Source organism: Carcharhinus amblyrhynchos, chromosome 2, assembly GCF_965287045.1.
Source record: "Carcharhinus amblyrhynchos chromosome 2, sCarAmb.v2.hapA, whole genome shotgun sequence".
NCBI classification, from domain to species: domain Eukaryota; kingdom Metazoa; phylum Chordata; class Chondrichthyes; order Carcharhiniformes; family Carcharhinidae; genus Carcharhinus; species Carcharhinus amblyrhynchos.
Genome location: NC_137325.1, coordinates 80,877,626 through 80,891,621, shown reverse-complemented (window position 1 = coordinate 80,891,621; position 13,996 = coordinate 80,877,626). Strand labels below are relative to the sequence as shown.

The following is a 13,996-nucleotide window of genomic DNA, read 5'->3' as shown; positions in this document are numbered from 1 at the left end:
TTTGAAAGTGAATGTATACACATTGGCAATGGGTTCATGCAGTTTTATCTCAGTTCTGATGCAAACTAGGTAAATTGTCTTTTCAACAAATGTTGTGTTAGAAGTTTTTGAAGGTTTTCATGGTGAGAGCAGCAACATTGTACTTCACAAGGCAAAGTTCCTGTTGTAGATGTTTCTTGTCACTGATGGAGTAGACTCTTCTAATGAGGATGTTGGAATCAGATTGGAGGGCGGAAGGATGATGGAATGATCGGCAGTTCAGGTATCTTTAGTGCGAGTGGGTTTACATTGCACTTGATATAAATGGTGTGTCATTACAAGAATTAGTGCTGAGAATGTCAAGATATAAAATGGAAAATTGTTCCATCTTCATGGCAAAATTAATATTCAAAATATATTGTTAACTTATAAAAATATTATAGTATTACAACATAATACTATTAAGTTTACACTGAAATTGAACTGCTTCCCATTACACAAGATTAACACACCCACTTGCTCCATTACAACTGCTTCAATTAATACACAATCAGCTTCCCATACACTAGTTCAACCTCCCAGACTGCAGTGGATATAGAAGCCTGACAAGATGTTCCACACCATCCTTCATACCCATAAAGACAAGAAACTATCTCACAGTAAGCTAGGAATTTACAGCATTGCATGCAAAGTGGGCATGTCTACACTGGAGAAATAGGCTGCAGCCTACATTCTAGACTCAAGGAACATCAAGCCTGTTTCAAACACTGAGTGGGAAACGTCAGCTATCATTAAACATGTTCAAAGTAATAACCGCTACATCCAATGGTTCAACTCTAGAATTACTTCATCCATCAAGCACTAGCATACACAATGAGTCAGGGAGGCCACAGGGATCCATCAGAACACAAGCCCCCAAGACAACAGCCTCTGCTCTGTGACATCTGGCTACCCTTACTCAAGAAGCACCTTGCCATCCATTCTACATTGTCAACTGATCAGCAGTAAGATTCTGCCCACATTCCCATTCTCCAGTCTGTATAACTCTTCCATCTGCTCTAGTCATTCCTTCAAATGTTGGGTGAACCAGTTCTTTAAATAACTTTTTTTTTAAGGTAATAACTTCTGCTTTCAAAGCAGATTTTACATGGTGTAACTGTTACACAGTACATTGCTTTCCCCATGTGGAAAACCTATATGGATAGGTCATCAGAGGGTAAACAATGTGCTTGGCAACATCCCAAGAAACTGACGAATTTGGGAGTGGATGAAAAATAAACTAAAAATATCAATGTATGTACTTCCAAGACAGCACTTTTACAAAACACACCTTGCAGTTTATTTTTGTGATCGTGCAGCAATTATTCTCCAAGTGACTCCATAGCACATTTATAGTCACAGCTTTCAGGCTGACTATTCTCACTATAACTATAAAAGGTCAAATGCAAATTGAATTGAACTGTTAGTGCAATTATCATTAAACAAAAGATCACAGCACATCCCTATTTCATAAACACAACCCTGTTTGAAATACAATGTTAAACATCACCCACTGAAAATAATTTCAAAAGAAGATTGTTTATTGGAGACTGAGGTCAAGACCGCGCAGCATTCCCGAGAACATCATAGGCTTTTGACATTAGTGTTGGTCCTGCAGATCATGGCAATAGCTAAACCGGAATAAACAGTTCATGTCGTACAAATAAGTGTTTCACATTTTGAGTCTCTAATGAATTTCAATGCTACACTCTTCCTCCAGCATAATTAAAATTAAATGTCTACATCAGTGCACGCAATACTGTTTCCACCCAATTAATCTAATATGAAAGTTATTATTGTTGATCGCCTAATGCATAGTGACACACACAGTTCATTTTTCCAGGACTCTCTTTGTCACTTTTATGCAGTTTGATCCACTCAATAATGAGTGAGTTTAATTGACATGGTTCAGTGGCAAATAAACATTTGCATCAGACAAATGTTAGGCAATGACTATCTCCAAGAGATTGCTCAACTCCCTCCCCACAACATTCAATGCCATTACCACCATGAAGTCACTCACCACCAACATACTTGGGACATCTTTGACCAGAAACTCAACTGGCCCAAATACATCAATGCTGCAGCTACTAGAGCAAGTCAGGGGCTGGCTTTTCTGCAGCAAATAACTCACCCAAATCCTCTCTGTCGCACAAAAGGCAGAAGGCAGGAGTGTGATGGCATATTTTACATATACGCGGATTGATGTACCTTCAACACTCAAAAAGTACACAGCAATTCACTTGATCAGTGTCTTATCCACCTTTGCATCTTTGACTTCCCATGGCTGTGCAGCATATTTTCTACATTAAAGATACAATGCAATAAGTTGTCAAGGCTTCCTCGGTAAAATCTCCAGAACCATAACCTCCAAGACCTGGTTGGACAAGGACAGCTATTCTACCGGAGTAACATCAACGCCAAGTTTCCCTCCATCCTGACCTGAACAGTAGTAGTAGTCGAACAGATTAGAGACGTGAACTCTGTTTCTCTCTTCACAGATGCTGCCAGACCTGCTGAGTCTCCCCAGCATTTTCTGTTTTTATTACATACCACCGTCCCTGCATTGTGGCTGGACAAATTACATGGCAACTGGGAATGGGCAATTAGTGCTGGCCCAAACCCAGAAAGGTAATAAAATTTCAATTCAGAGCGAAACTGGTTCAAGTGGATGGCAATCACACAAAGTCCTGGCTAAAACAATATATTTTATTAATTCCTACTACTAATTTTCTGACCAATTCGAGTGATTGGTCGATAGTGAAAGCCAGCAACATTCCTGGATAATATTACTGATACTTCGCCATCCCGCGTCCTCGCAGTAGCAGAATTGTCGCTTTGAGCACCAAGCGAGCACTTCATAAATCTTCTGAGTCAGCTCAAGGGCTGCAACTGCTGGACCCGGGGCAGTGTCTGAAATTTGCTGCACAGACATCTCATTGAAAGAGCTGAATAATCAGGCACATCTCATCAACTGCACTCACTGGAACAGCTCACTGGGAACAGGCAGATAGAACGAGCCCACACCGCCCTCTTTTGGTTTATCGTGCTGTCCTGATTGCTCCGTGCGAACATCGATCGTCACTGCTGCTTCCAGCTTTGCTTCGGAGAATGACCTGCTCTTTCGTTCTATCTTATATCGTGATACCAAACGAAAGAAAAATGTGGGCGTGGGATTATATGTTTTCTCCTTCTTTAAACAATAAATTGAGAATTTAAACCAGCGCATTTTCTGGAATTATTTCAGACCTTGTACAGGTCAGCGCTGGGAAATTTTACCAGCATTGTGTGTCGCACCATGAAGAGGGATTTTCCACCAAGGAGTCTTTAATGCATTTGTTTCAACTGTCATTTGTCGGAGTCATTTTGTTCGTTTGGAGTCTAAGTTCAAACGGATTTATTTTTTAAAGGGGTTTCAAGAAATCCAGTACTTAATATTGTGAAGAGATGTTAAATTACTCCGTTCACTGGGGCAGACGTAATCATTAAAGTTTAATTGGCGCAAAGCACCATGCTCACCTTTTCGGTTTTACATTATTCCTTCACTCAAAGTGCATAATTGCCATTTGTTCAATGTAGTTCAGATGCAATAATTTGAAAACTCTATAAGAAATGGAGATATTGTAAAATTCACCGCATGGAAATCATTGGTTTTATTTATTTCTTCATGGGATGAGAGCCTCGCTGGAAAACACAGCACTCATTGCCCTCGAACTGAGTGGCCAATTCAATGAGCAGTTAAGAGCTCATCACATTGCTGTGGCACTGGAGTCACACTTAGGCCAGGCCAGGTAAGGACGACAGATTTCCTTCCCTAAAGGACATTAGACAAACCAGAAGTTTATTTATTTCTTCACTAATAGGCTTACATTAACACTGCAATGAAGTTACTGTGAAAATCCCCTCATCATCACACTCTGACACCTGTTTGGGGACACTGATTGCCAATTCACCTAATCAGCATGTTTTTCTGACTGTGGGGGGAAACCAGAGCACTCAGAGGAAACCCACAGACACGGGGAGAACATGCAGACTCCACATGGACAGTGACCCAAGCTGGGAATTGAACTCAGGTCCTTAGCACTGTGAAGCAGCAATGCTAACCACTGTGCCACCATGCCACGTGGATGTGTTTTTACAACAATCAGTGATAGTTCCATGGTGACCATTACTGAGACTTATTTTATATTCCAGATTTATTCATTGAGTTTAAATTCCACAAGCTGTCTTGTTAGGGTCATATTATATTGTGTTTAATTAGCTAGGTGTGCTGGCATCGTGATAGGGAAATATAAATATGTAGTACATCAGACATGAAATGCTGGAGCTAAATCATCACCTTCCCATTGGCAAGTGTAAGCCTGAGACATTTTGTGTGACTGTAACTGATTTGAATTTGATGAGAAAGTTGTCCTCAATGATGCTAACAGGCAATTTGCCCATCCTAGGTAAGGGTGGGAGTTATGCAAGAAGTTGAATTTTAAGTGGAGTGTGGCGGATGGAGCAGTGGAGGTAGAATCCTGCAGGTTTACCTTCTTCCATTGGGAAAAAGATACAAAAGTCTGAGGACATGTACCAACCAACTCAAGACACCTTCTTCCCTGCTGACATCAGACTTTTGAATGGACCTGCTCCCATTAAGTTGATCCTTCTCTACACCTGAGCTATGACATTAAAACTATGTTCTACACCCTCTCCTTTCCTTCCCTATGAATGGTATGTTTTGTCTATATAGCACAAGAAACAATTATTTTCACTGTATACTAATACATGTGACAACAATAAATCAAATCAAATTAAATCAAAAAAATCCTTCAGGTCACCACATGGTTGCCAGTGGCACGAAGATTCACGCTCCCTCTGGCCCACAAGAATCAATGTCATATTTGTAGCAATGCAGAGTGATCCATTTGAAGACCACAAATTACATTGCTCTAAATCAAACACCACCAGAGTGCCTGTGGCTTACATGAGCTGAAAATTCCAATCAGGTTCCTGTCCATTTTGGGCTGTAGTGTTGGCCACCAATGTCCAGAAAAATCAATTCAGGTTGGCTGAGGCATCCAGGGGGTAGTAGATTTAGTTTAGGAAGCTTGGCTGCTTACCAACCTGTTTTTCAACCCCAATGAGGCAGTGGGCAGACAAACGTTTCTTCCCTCTGTCTCTCTAAACCAAGACGATGACGATGGCCTAAGTGGAGTCAAAAAGTAAAATATGGAAGATGCTGAAAACCTGAAACAAAAGTGGAATGGTGGAAACACTCAACAGGGTCAGACACAACTGTGGCGAGAACCAATATATTAACATTTAGGAATGCAAACCGTTCAAAGGAAAGTCCCCAAGTCATACTTTCACTTGTCTGATATCAGCATGTAGTCCCTCTCTCTGCAGGGACAAACTCCACTGCTATAAACGTAACAAGTTTATGTGCAAGCTGGAACATGACCAGAAGATTAACTGATTAAAACTATTAAGCTTATCAACCATTGTGTTAATCCTGGAAATAATGTTAATTTAAGCATGGACTCATTCTAATCCTATTTTGTTTATAACCTTCAAAATAATTTTAATTCAATTCAAGTATGGTCTTTTGTTCATAAATTGTATTGACACATTGCTTCATCTTGGAAACAAATACACAAAACTTAATTCCTATTTCCCATATTTTTCATTGCACATCATTTAAGGATTTAAAAATATACACTTTTTTTAACTATGTAACTTGTTTCCATGCTGTAAACTTTAATTCCTAAACTGGTCCAATCGTTGTTTCTGCTCCACACCAGCCTCCTCTCACCGTAATACAAAATCAAAATATTGCAGAAGTTGGAAATTCAGTAATTAAAACAGAAATTATTGGAACTTGCAGCAGGACAGGCAGCTGCTATGGAGCGGTGACCCTCCTTCCAAAACAGAGTATTGGAATAACAGTGTTTTGCATTCACACATTATTCCCCAGTTCACAACAATATTGAAGATGGGGGTGTAAAAGGGCAGCTGGCAAATCTAGTTGATTGCAGAGTTTTCAAATTCAAACTGAAGATCATAAATCATGATATAAATGCACTTTACAATTCTTCAGAGCTCAAACTTCATGCTACCAAGAACAGAAACATGATTTTTTAAAATAATCCCCAACTCACTTTTCACTCTTTTATCCCAAAACGAAATTTGAAATTATTGCAAAAGTAAAAAAATTTGAGTTCAAGTTTTCTGCATGGCAGGCATTGTGAAATTCAGATCAGGCTTTGTAGGTGAGTAGTCAGCAGCAAACATGGGGGAGAATCAGGCTGTGGTTGGAGGAGCAGTTAAGATCAGCAGCTGAGCATAAGGGGAGATAGAGAGAAAAACTGTGGGGCGTGTACTGCCATGATTCCCACACCCGCGCCCAACATCCCCCCCCACCCCTCCAGCAGGCTCTCTCCCCATTTCCTTTGGGATTTCTACCCATTTCCTCCTCAAGCTCTCTCTCTACACTTAGCTACCATTCGCCCACCCCATGCTCTCATTCTGATCTGCCCCTCCCCCTCCGGCCTCTGCCCACTTCCCCTAGCTCTCCCACTGTTACTCAATCCCCAACTCGGCCTGTCTCTCTCTGCATCCCATCCCAAGCTCTCCCCCTGCATCCCCCCAAGGTGAGAGAGGAGAGGGGAGACAGAGATGGAAGGGCAAGAGAGGGGAGGGGCAAAAGGAGGACGTAATAGAAGGGAGTGGAGGGATGAGACAGCAAGGAGTGAGAGAGGGAGGAGCAAGAGAGGAGAGAGGCAAGAGAGGGATGTGAGAGAGGGAGAGGGGCAAGAGCGAGGAGGGGTGATGGGACAGCATAAGTGAATGTGTGAGTATGCGGAGGAGTGTATTTGTGTGGGTTCGGAGAGGGACATGAATGAATGTGTGTCTGGCTCATCCCCATCTCCGGGTTTTCATTCACCTCCTAAACACCATCACGCACTCTCACCCATTCTCAGTGGATAAGGCTGAGTGAGTGAATGCCTGGTGAGCTGGGCACACATACACTTTCACCTTTCCACACTCCAATGGTCATATTTACTTATTACTCATTTCTTTATTTCTTTTTAAATTATCGATTTATTAGTTTGACATTTTCTTTGCTCAGCAAGTTTTATTTTCATAAATCAACAAAAAAAAATCCATGTTTAATGTGTCAAACCTTGTCCTTCCAAAATGTGCTAATCAGCACCTTGAGTGAGAAAGGAAATAAATGTGTACCCCCCTCCCCCACTACCATCACCACTATGTAAAAGCATGAGCAGGCCTGGTTTAGTTGAATTTTCTGGATGATTGCAAAATTGAAACATAGTTAGTTCTTTAGAAATCACAAAGGTATACTGATAAATTGGGGTTACAGGCAATTAAGTAGCAGATGGAAGGCAATGTAAAATGATGTATTTTAATAAAATAAAGCAGCAATTATTGGACTCAGATTGAAAGTATACTCCTCACTAGAGAAGGCCTGAGGGATTGGGGGTATAGGTTCACACAACATTAAAGGCAGCAAATCAGATTGATGGTTTGTAAATAAAAGCTAAGGGATTCTTAGGTTTTATCACAAGAGGTACAGAATAATAAGATCTCAGTTAGAATACAATGGGCAGTAATGGCCACAACACACCAGGAAGGAATTGAGGCTTAGAGAAAGTACAGTGCAGATTCCCTGGGATGCTATCTGGTATGAAGAAATAGAAATACAAAGGAAGCCTTGAAAAATTGAGCTATTTTTGTTAGCATAAAATCATAGAATCCCTACAGTGCAGAAGGAGGTGACTTGGCCCATCGAACCTGCACCAACAACAATCCCACCAGGCTCTATCCCCTAACCCCAAGTACTTACCCTCCCAGTCTCTCTGACACTAAGGGACTGTTCAACATGGCCAATTAACCTAACCTGCACATCTTTGGTCTGTGGGAGGAAACTGGAGCACCCAAAGGAAACCCTCGCAGACCCAAAGGGAACATACAAACTTCACACAGTCACTGAAGGCCAGAATTGAACCCAGGTCCCTGGTGCTGTGAAGCAGCTGTGCTAACCACTGTGCCACCCTGTAATGTTAATAATATATTCTCAAACTCCTGGCCTAACTTCCAATGTGCAAGTCTAGCGAAAGAAAGAAATAAAGCTGTCAGGCTGAAGGTGGCATTCATCAATGAGCCACGCCAGAAATGACTCCAGAAAGTTAACAAATACAGAAAATATTGGGGTAGGATGACTAAAGGGAGCACGGTGACATAATGGTTAGCACTGCTACCTCATAATGCCAGGGATCCGGGTTTGAATCCAGCCCCTGGTCACTGTCGGTGTGGAGTTTGCACATTCTCCCTGTGTCTGAGTGGGTTTCCTCCAGGTGCTCCAGTTTCCTCCCACAGTTCAAAGATGTGCAAGTTAGGTGGATTGGCTATGCTAAATTGCCCTTAGTGTCCAAAGATGTGTAGGTTAGGGGGATTACTGGGGTTAAGGGAATGGGACACATGGTGGGCCAGGGTAAGATGCCCTGTTGGAGAGTCGATGCAGACCTAATGGGCCTAATGGCCTCCTTCTGCACTGTAGAGATTCGATGATTCTAAAGCACAACACTAATTGTAGGGTGATAAGATACCATTGTTTAAAATTATGAAAGGATTTGAAATGGGAAAAGAAGCAAGCTGTTTCCAATCATTGAGGAGTTTCGATCGAGTGTCCATGGATTTATGCGTAAATATAAAAAATTCAAAACAGAGGGCAGAAGAAACTTCTTGTATAAGGATGTGGGTCTGAAAGTCATTATGTCAACAGATTTTCTGTTCACCAGTCATCCTATTCCAATATTTTTCTGTATTTTGTTAACTTTCTGGACTCATTTCTGACGTGGCTCATTGATGAATGCCACCTTCAGCCTGACAGCATTATTTCTTCTTTAGATAACCCAGCATGTTGAAAGTTAGGACAGGGTGTCTGAGAATATGCTATAATTGGAAGGGATCGCCAACACAGATAAATGTAATAACGTTTTCCTTCAATGCTGCAGACCTGCTTAATTCAATTATTGAATTTACCACTGAACACTAACTTAAACCCAAACTTGTCTTTCTATCTTTCTTTCAAAGGAGAGTAGTCATAAATTTTAACCAGTTATCAGCTCCATGTGATATCAAGAAACGGCAGAGGGCATTTGATACAGACAAAACTATTATGCTGCAACTATACTGGACCTTGGTGAGACCACATTTGGAATATTGTGTGCAGTTCTGGTCACCTCACCATAAGAAGAATGTGGAAGCATTGGAGAGAGTGCAGAGGAGATTTACCAGGATGCTGCAAGATTTGGAGGGTAGGTCTTATAGGAAAGGTTGAGGGAGCTGGGGCTTTTCTCTTTAGAGTGGAGGAGGATGAGAGGTGATTTAATAGAGGTTTATAAGATGATGAGAGGGATTGATAGAGCGGACATGCAGAGATTATTTCCTGGGTGTATGTAACTGTTACTAGGGGGCATAATTATAAGGTTCATGGTGGGAGATATAGGAAGGATGTCCGAGGTAGATTCTTCACTCAGAGAGTGGCTGGGGTGTGGAATGCACTGTCTGCTGTGATAGTGGAGTTGGACACTTTAGGAACTTTCATGTGGTTATTGGACAGACACATGGAGCACACCAGAATGATAGGGAGTGGGATAGCTTGATCTTGGGTTTGGACATATCTCGGCACAACATTGAGGGCTGAAGGGCCTGTACTGTGCTGTACTGTTCTATGTTTCTATGTTTCTATGTCTATCAGCCCTGCCAAAGTATTAGCTGGAATATTGTGGACATGAACTTCAGAACTGGCGGTGCATCTACAATGCTGGTATCAACCAGACAATGTGGAGAATTGCCTAGGTACATCCAATTCACAGAAAGCAGCACAAACCCAACCAATTACCATCCTTACAATCTACTTGTAATCATCAGCAAAGCATTGGATGAACAGTGCTATCAGCTGCACCTACTCAGAAATAAACTGCTCACCGATGCTCAGATTTGGGCTCCATGGGAGTCACTCAGCTACTGACTTCATTACAGCATTGGACTAAAAATAGAACGAAAGATCTGAACTCCAGAGGAGTGATGAAAGTGGCTGCCCTTGATATCAAGTGACATAATTTGACCAAGTGCGGCATCAAGGAGCACTAGCAAAGTTGGAGTCAATGGGAAGCTGGGGAAAATTTCAGAGAACAAACCTAGCATAAAGGAAAAAGGTTATACTTGGAAGTCAATCATCTCAGCCAGAGGGATTCACTGCAGAGGTTGTCTCTTGGCAACTCTTCTGGTATTGAAGCAGTCTGTGTGCCTGCATGGAGCATAACAACATTCAGCTTGCGCTGATAAGTGGCAAGTAACATGTCACACCAGTGCCTGGCAATGACTATCACCAACATAGATTCAATGTTAGGACATTGTTATTTTCAGAGTCTGCGTAGACTTTTGGGGGTAGTTATCTCTAAAATGGAACATAAGAACATAAGAAATAGGAGCAGGAGTAGGCCATCTAGCCCTTCGAGCCTGCCCCGCCATTCAATAAGATCATGGCTGATCTGTCGTGGCTCAGTTCCACATTCCCGCCTTCTCCCCATAACCCTTAATCCCCTCTCTTATCAAAAACCCATCAACCCGTGCCTTAAAAATATTTAGCGAGGTAGCCTCCACCACTTCAACGGGCAGAGAATTCCAGAGATTCACCACCCTTTGAGTGAAGAAGTTCCTCCTCAACTCCATTCTAAACCGCCCCCCCCCCCTTTATCTTGAGGCTGTGCCCCCTAGTCCTACTGTCTTTTTTGAGCAGGAAGAGCCTCTCCACCTCTATCCTATCCATCCCATTCATCACCTTATACATCTCAATGAGATCTCCCCTCATTCTTCTAAACTCTAACGAGTACAAGCCTAGTTTATTCAGCCTCTCCTCATAGCTCAACCCCCTCAACTCCGGCATCAGCCTAGTAAACCTCCTCTGCACTCCCTCCAAGGCTAAAATATCCTTGCGTAAGTACGGCGCCCAAAACTGCACACAGTACTCCAGCTGCGGCCTCACCAATGCCCTATACAGCCGCAGCAAGACCTCCCTACTTTTATATTCAATCCCCCTCGCTATGAAGGCCAGCATCCCATTCGCCTTCCTGACCACCTGCTGCACCTGCAAGCTGGGTTTTTGCGACCATCCTGTAGTTTAATGATTCTTCAACGTGCCTTTATATTGGCAAATCACATCATTCCTGTACATGCTTGTCGGATATAAATAGCAAAATCAGAATTATGGAGCCTGTGATAATTAACCTAATGCAATTAAATTCGTAACATTAAACTGCTGAGTGAGGCGAAAGACAACATGTACACTCGTGAGGAATTTACGCTACAGACAGCGTACCTAACGTTGCTGAGGCCTTTTGGAGTCCCAGCACGGCGCTACTTTGGGCCGTGCGTTTTTTAAACACATAAAACGTAAGCATTTGTGAGTATATTTGCATACGGCCATTTAATACCTGGAAGCCCGGTTGTTCAGGCTCCCCAGTGCTCAGTACTGCTGAACCTCATTCGTCGAGTCATTTACCTCCAGAATAGGCGTCTGGCTTCATGGCAAATCTAATCTTCTCAGAGCGACATCGTATACCCCAGGTACACGGCCGGGCTGCACCGTTTCAGTGAATAGCATCAGTTAATTTATAAACCTTCTCTTTGCATTAATGTTTGGGAAATCATCGAGAGCTGTTGCAATTTTATTTGAATGAGACATTGCCACTTAGTTTGCAATATGCAGCATCATTAAATAAATCATAGAACCCCTACAGTACAGGAGGCTTATTGAGTTTGCACCGACAACAATCCCACCCATCCTCGTAACCCTACATATTTACCCTGCTATTCCCGGGAAACCAGGGCCAATTTAGCATGGCCAATCAACCTAACCTGCGCATCTTTGGACTGAAATGTTACCAAAAATCGCCTGCATACTGTGGGCACTCCCCATCTCTTCAGTTTGTATTTCCAGAGCTGTCTGTAATTCATTCAGAATTTTATACATAAATAATTAATCTTGGGGAAGAAATCCTGATGAGACAAACTGTGAAAATGTTCCTATGTTCCAGATATGAAAAATAATACAAATTTACTTCTTCCATGTGCTCTTTTGAATGAAGTATCATTCACAACACCGTTTGTTTTTAATTGTCTGGCCTGGATTTTAAAAAAAAAGTTTCTGATCTTTCGCAAGGTGCAGTGTTTTAACGATCTGATGAAATCTCTACAAGGTGGAATCGCGCTGGGGATTCCCCCTCAGCGGAAGTTCGTGGGTTTTGGAAATCTGTCTGAAGCTTGATTTTGATTTACCTCTGAGTCAAGAATTACAAATAAACCAAGAGGTCAAATATCGGGTAAAAATAGAATCCATGCTAGGGGTCCATTTTCAATACAAAGGCCCTCACAGATTAGACATAAACCCTTGCCACCTCACTTACAATGCAATCAGTCTGACTGATTGGACCAGATAAAGGAATGTGCAAATAAACATTTCATTTCTAATCTACCTTGCATTAGACACAGTTTCTTTTTTAAGAATGCGGTATTCAATATTCATTCCTCTCGCCATCAGATCTCTTTTTATTCTTCCCCAGCATTTCCACTACACGACAAACCCTCTTCCCCTCAGAGACAACGTGACATTGAAACAGCATGCTATCCCGACGGGGACACAGGCTGCCGATGAGACTTGACGAAAATAACAATTATTTACCAGAAGCGGATTTGCAGTTCGTATTATAGGCAGGCAAATGCACTTCTTACTTTAACCATGCATTCTCCTTTTCCGGAGATAAACTTTTGACAGAGATAGACCCAAGATCGCACAGATCCTTCCCCCGCCCCAGTTATAAAGTGTTGCTCAGACACCCTACAAACACAAGCAAAATAAACAGGGCTTCCATTCCAGGTGCAGAATGAAGCGATTCAATAAGCCGCTTGTATCGGACAGCGTGTGTCGAGAATCAGTGAGCAGGGACAACAACGTACAGTGCGCTCTGATCACTGACCCCTTTTAGTAACTGCACTGGGTAACTGCACCCGAGCGTAATTGCTTGTTTTATATTAGATATATATTTCTGTCTGGCGTGCCCGAAAGCCAGCAGCTATTTACCAATGCTCTACTAGTTTCCTAAGTTGCTCTCTGAATTTCCCCTATTGTGTATTAAACGCTTGCCAATTCTATGCTGTAATGTCAAGTGTGGCACGAACCCACTCGAGCCTTTGCCCCAGTTGTCCCATTCGAGGTATCTGGCAGTGAAAACAAACCTGATAAATCGGCACCATCTCTGAACGGGACTGGCAGCAGAAACTGTAACAGTGATTCCCCACTGACTAAGGTTTAATATTATAACAAGAAGAAACTTTAAGAAAATGGAAACTCAGTACCTATTGGATCCTCGCTCTGAAGATGCGCGGAGTTGTGGTGACAGCTCCTCAAACTGAACAAAAGCTATTATTGAAATTGCATCTTTCTTTCGCTCGTTCCTCCCTCTCCCCACAAATGAGAAATCCCAACTGTTGTGAACGTTCCCTCGCAGAATGAAATGAAGATAGCTGAAATTCGATGTTCCGTGATTCCTGTAATTCCAATCGTATTAGCCACATTAGCTGTTTTCCTCTTCCCTCTCCTTTCGAGTCCCAGTTTCGATCCAATTGGGTTCCGCTCTGTGAAAGGCTGATCTGAATGAGTGACTGTGACTGGAGCTTTCTCGTCTCCTAGCCGCTGGTGTTGCCTTGCAGAATGTGGCTGACCTCTCCTCAGTCTGGCTGCAATTCACAAGTGCCTCCACTCACCCGCAAGCCCGGTAGCCCGAACTGGAACAGTTTCAATTCACATGTAGGGACACTACGGGGCTTGTTTCCCAGTCATCAGCTGCTGCCCGGCTCCAGCACCGCTCTTGGAGAGAGCCTCCGCTTTCTGGCAATGGCCGCTGAGCCA

The 13,996-nt window shown here is 42.5% G+C and overlaps 1 protein-coding gene across 2 annotated transcripts in view; it reads right to left on the bottom strand.

Annotated features, from left to right (window-relative positions):
- calcr (calcitonin receptor) overlaps window positions 1–13,726 on the bottom strand; it is a 269,497-nt gene extending 255,771 nt beyond the window's left edge. For both annotated transcript variants that reach the window (XM_080216792.1, XM_080216801.1), the window contains exon 1: window positions 13,444–13,726. The gene's annotated coding sequence lies outside the window, so the exon portion shown is untranslated. The remainder of the gene's footprint in view (window positions 1–13,443) is intronic.
- Between the last annotated feature and the right edge of the window lie 270 nt (window positions 13,727–13,996).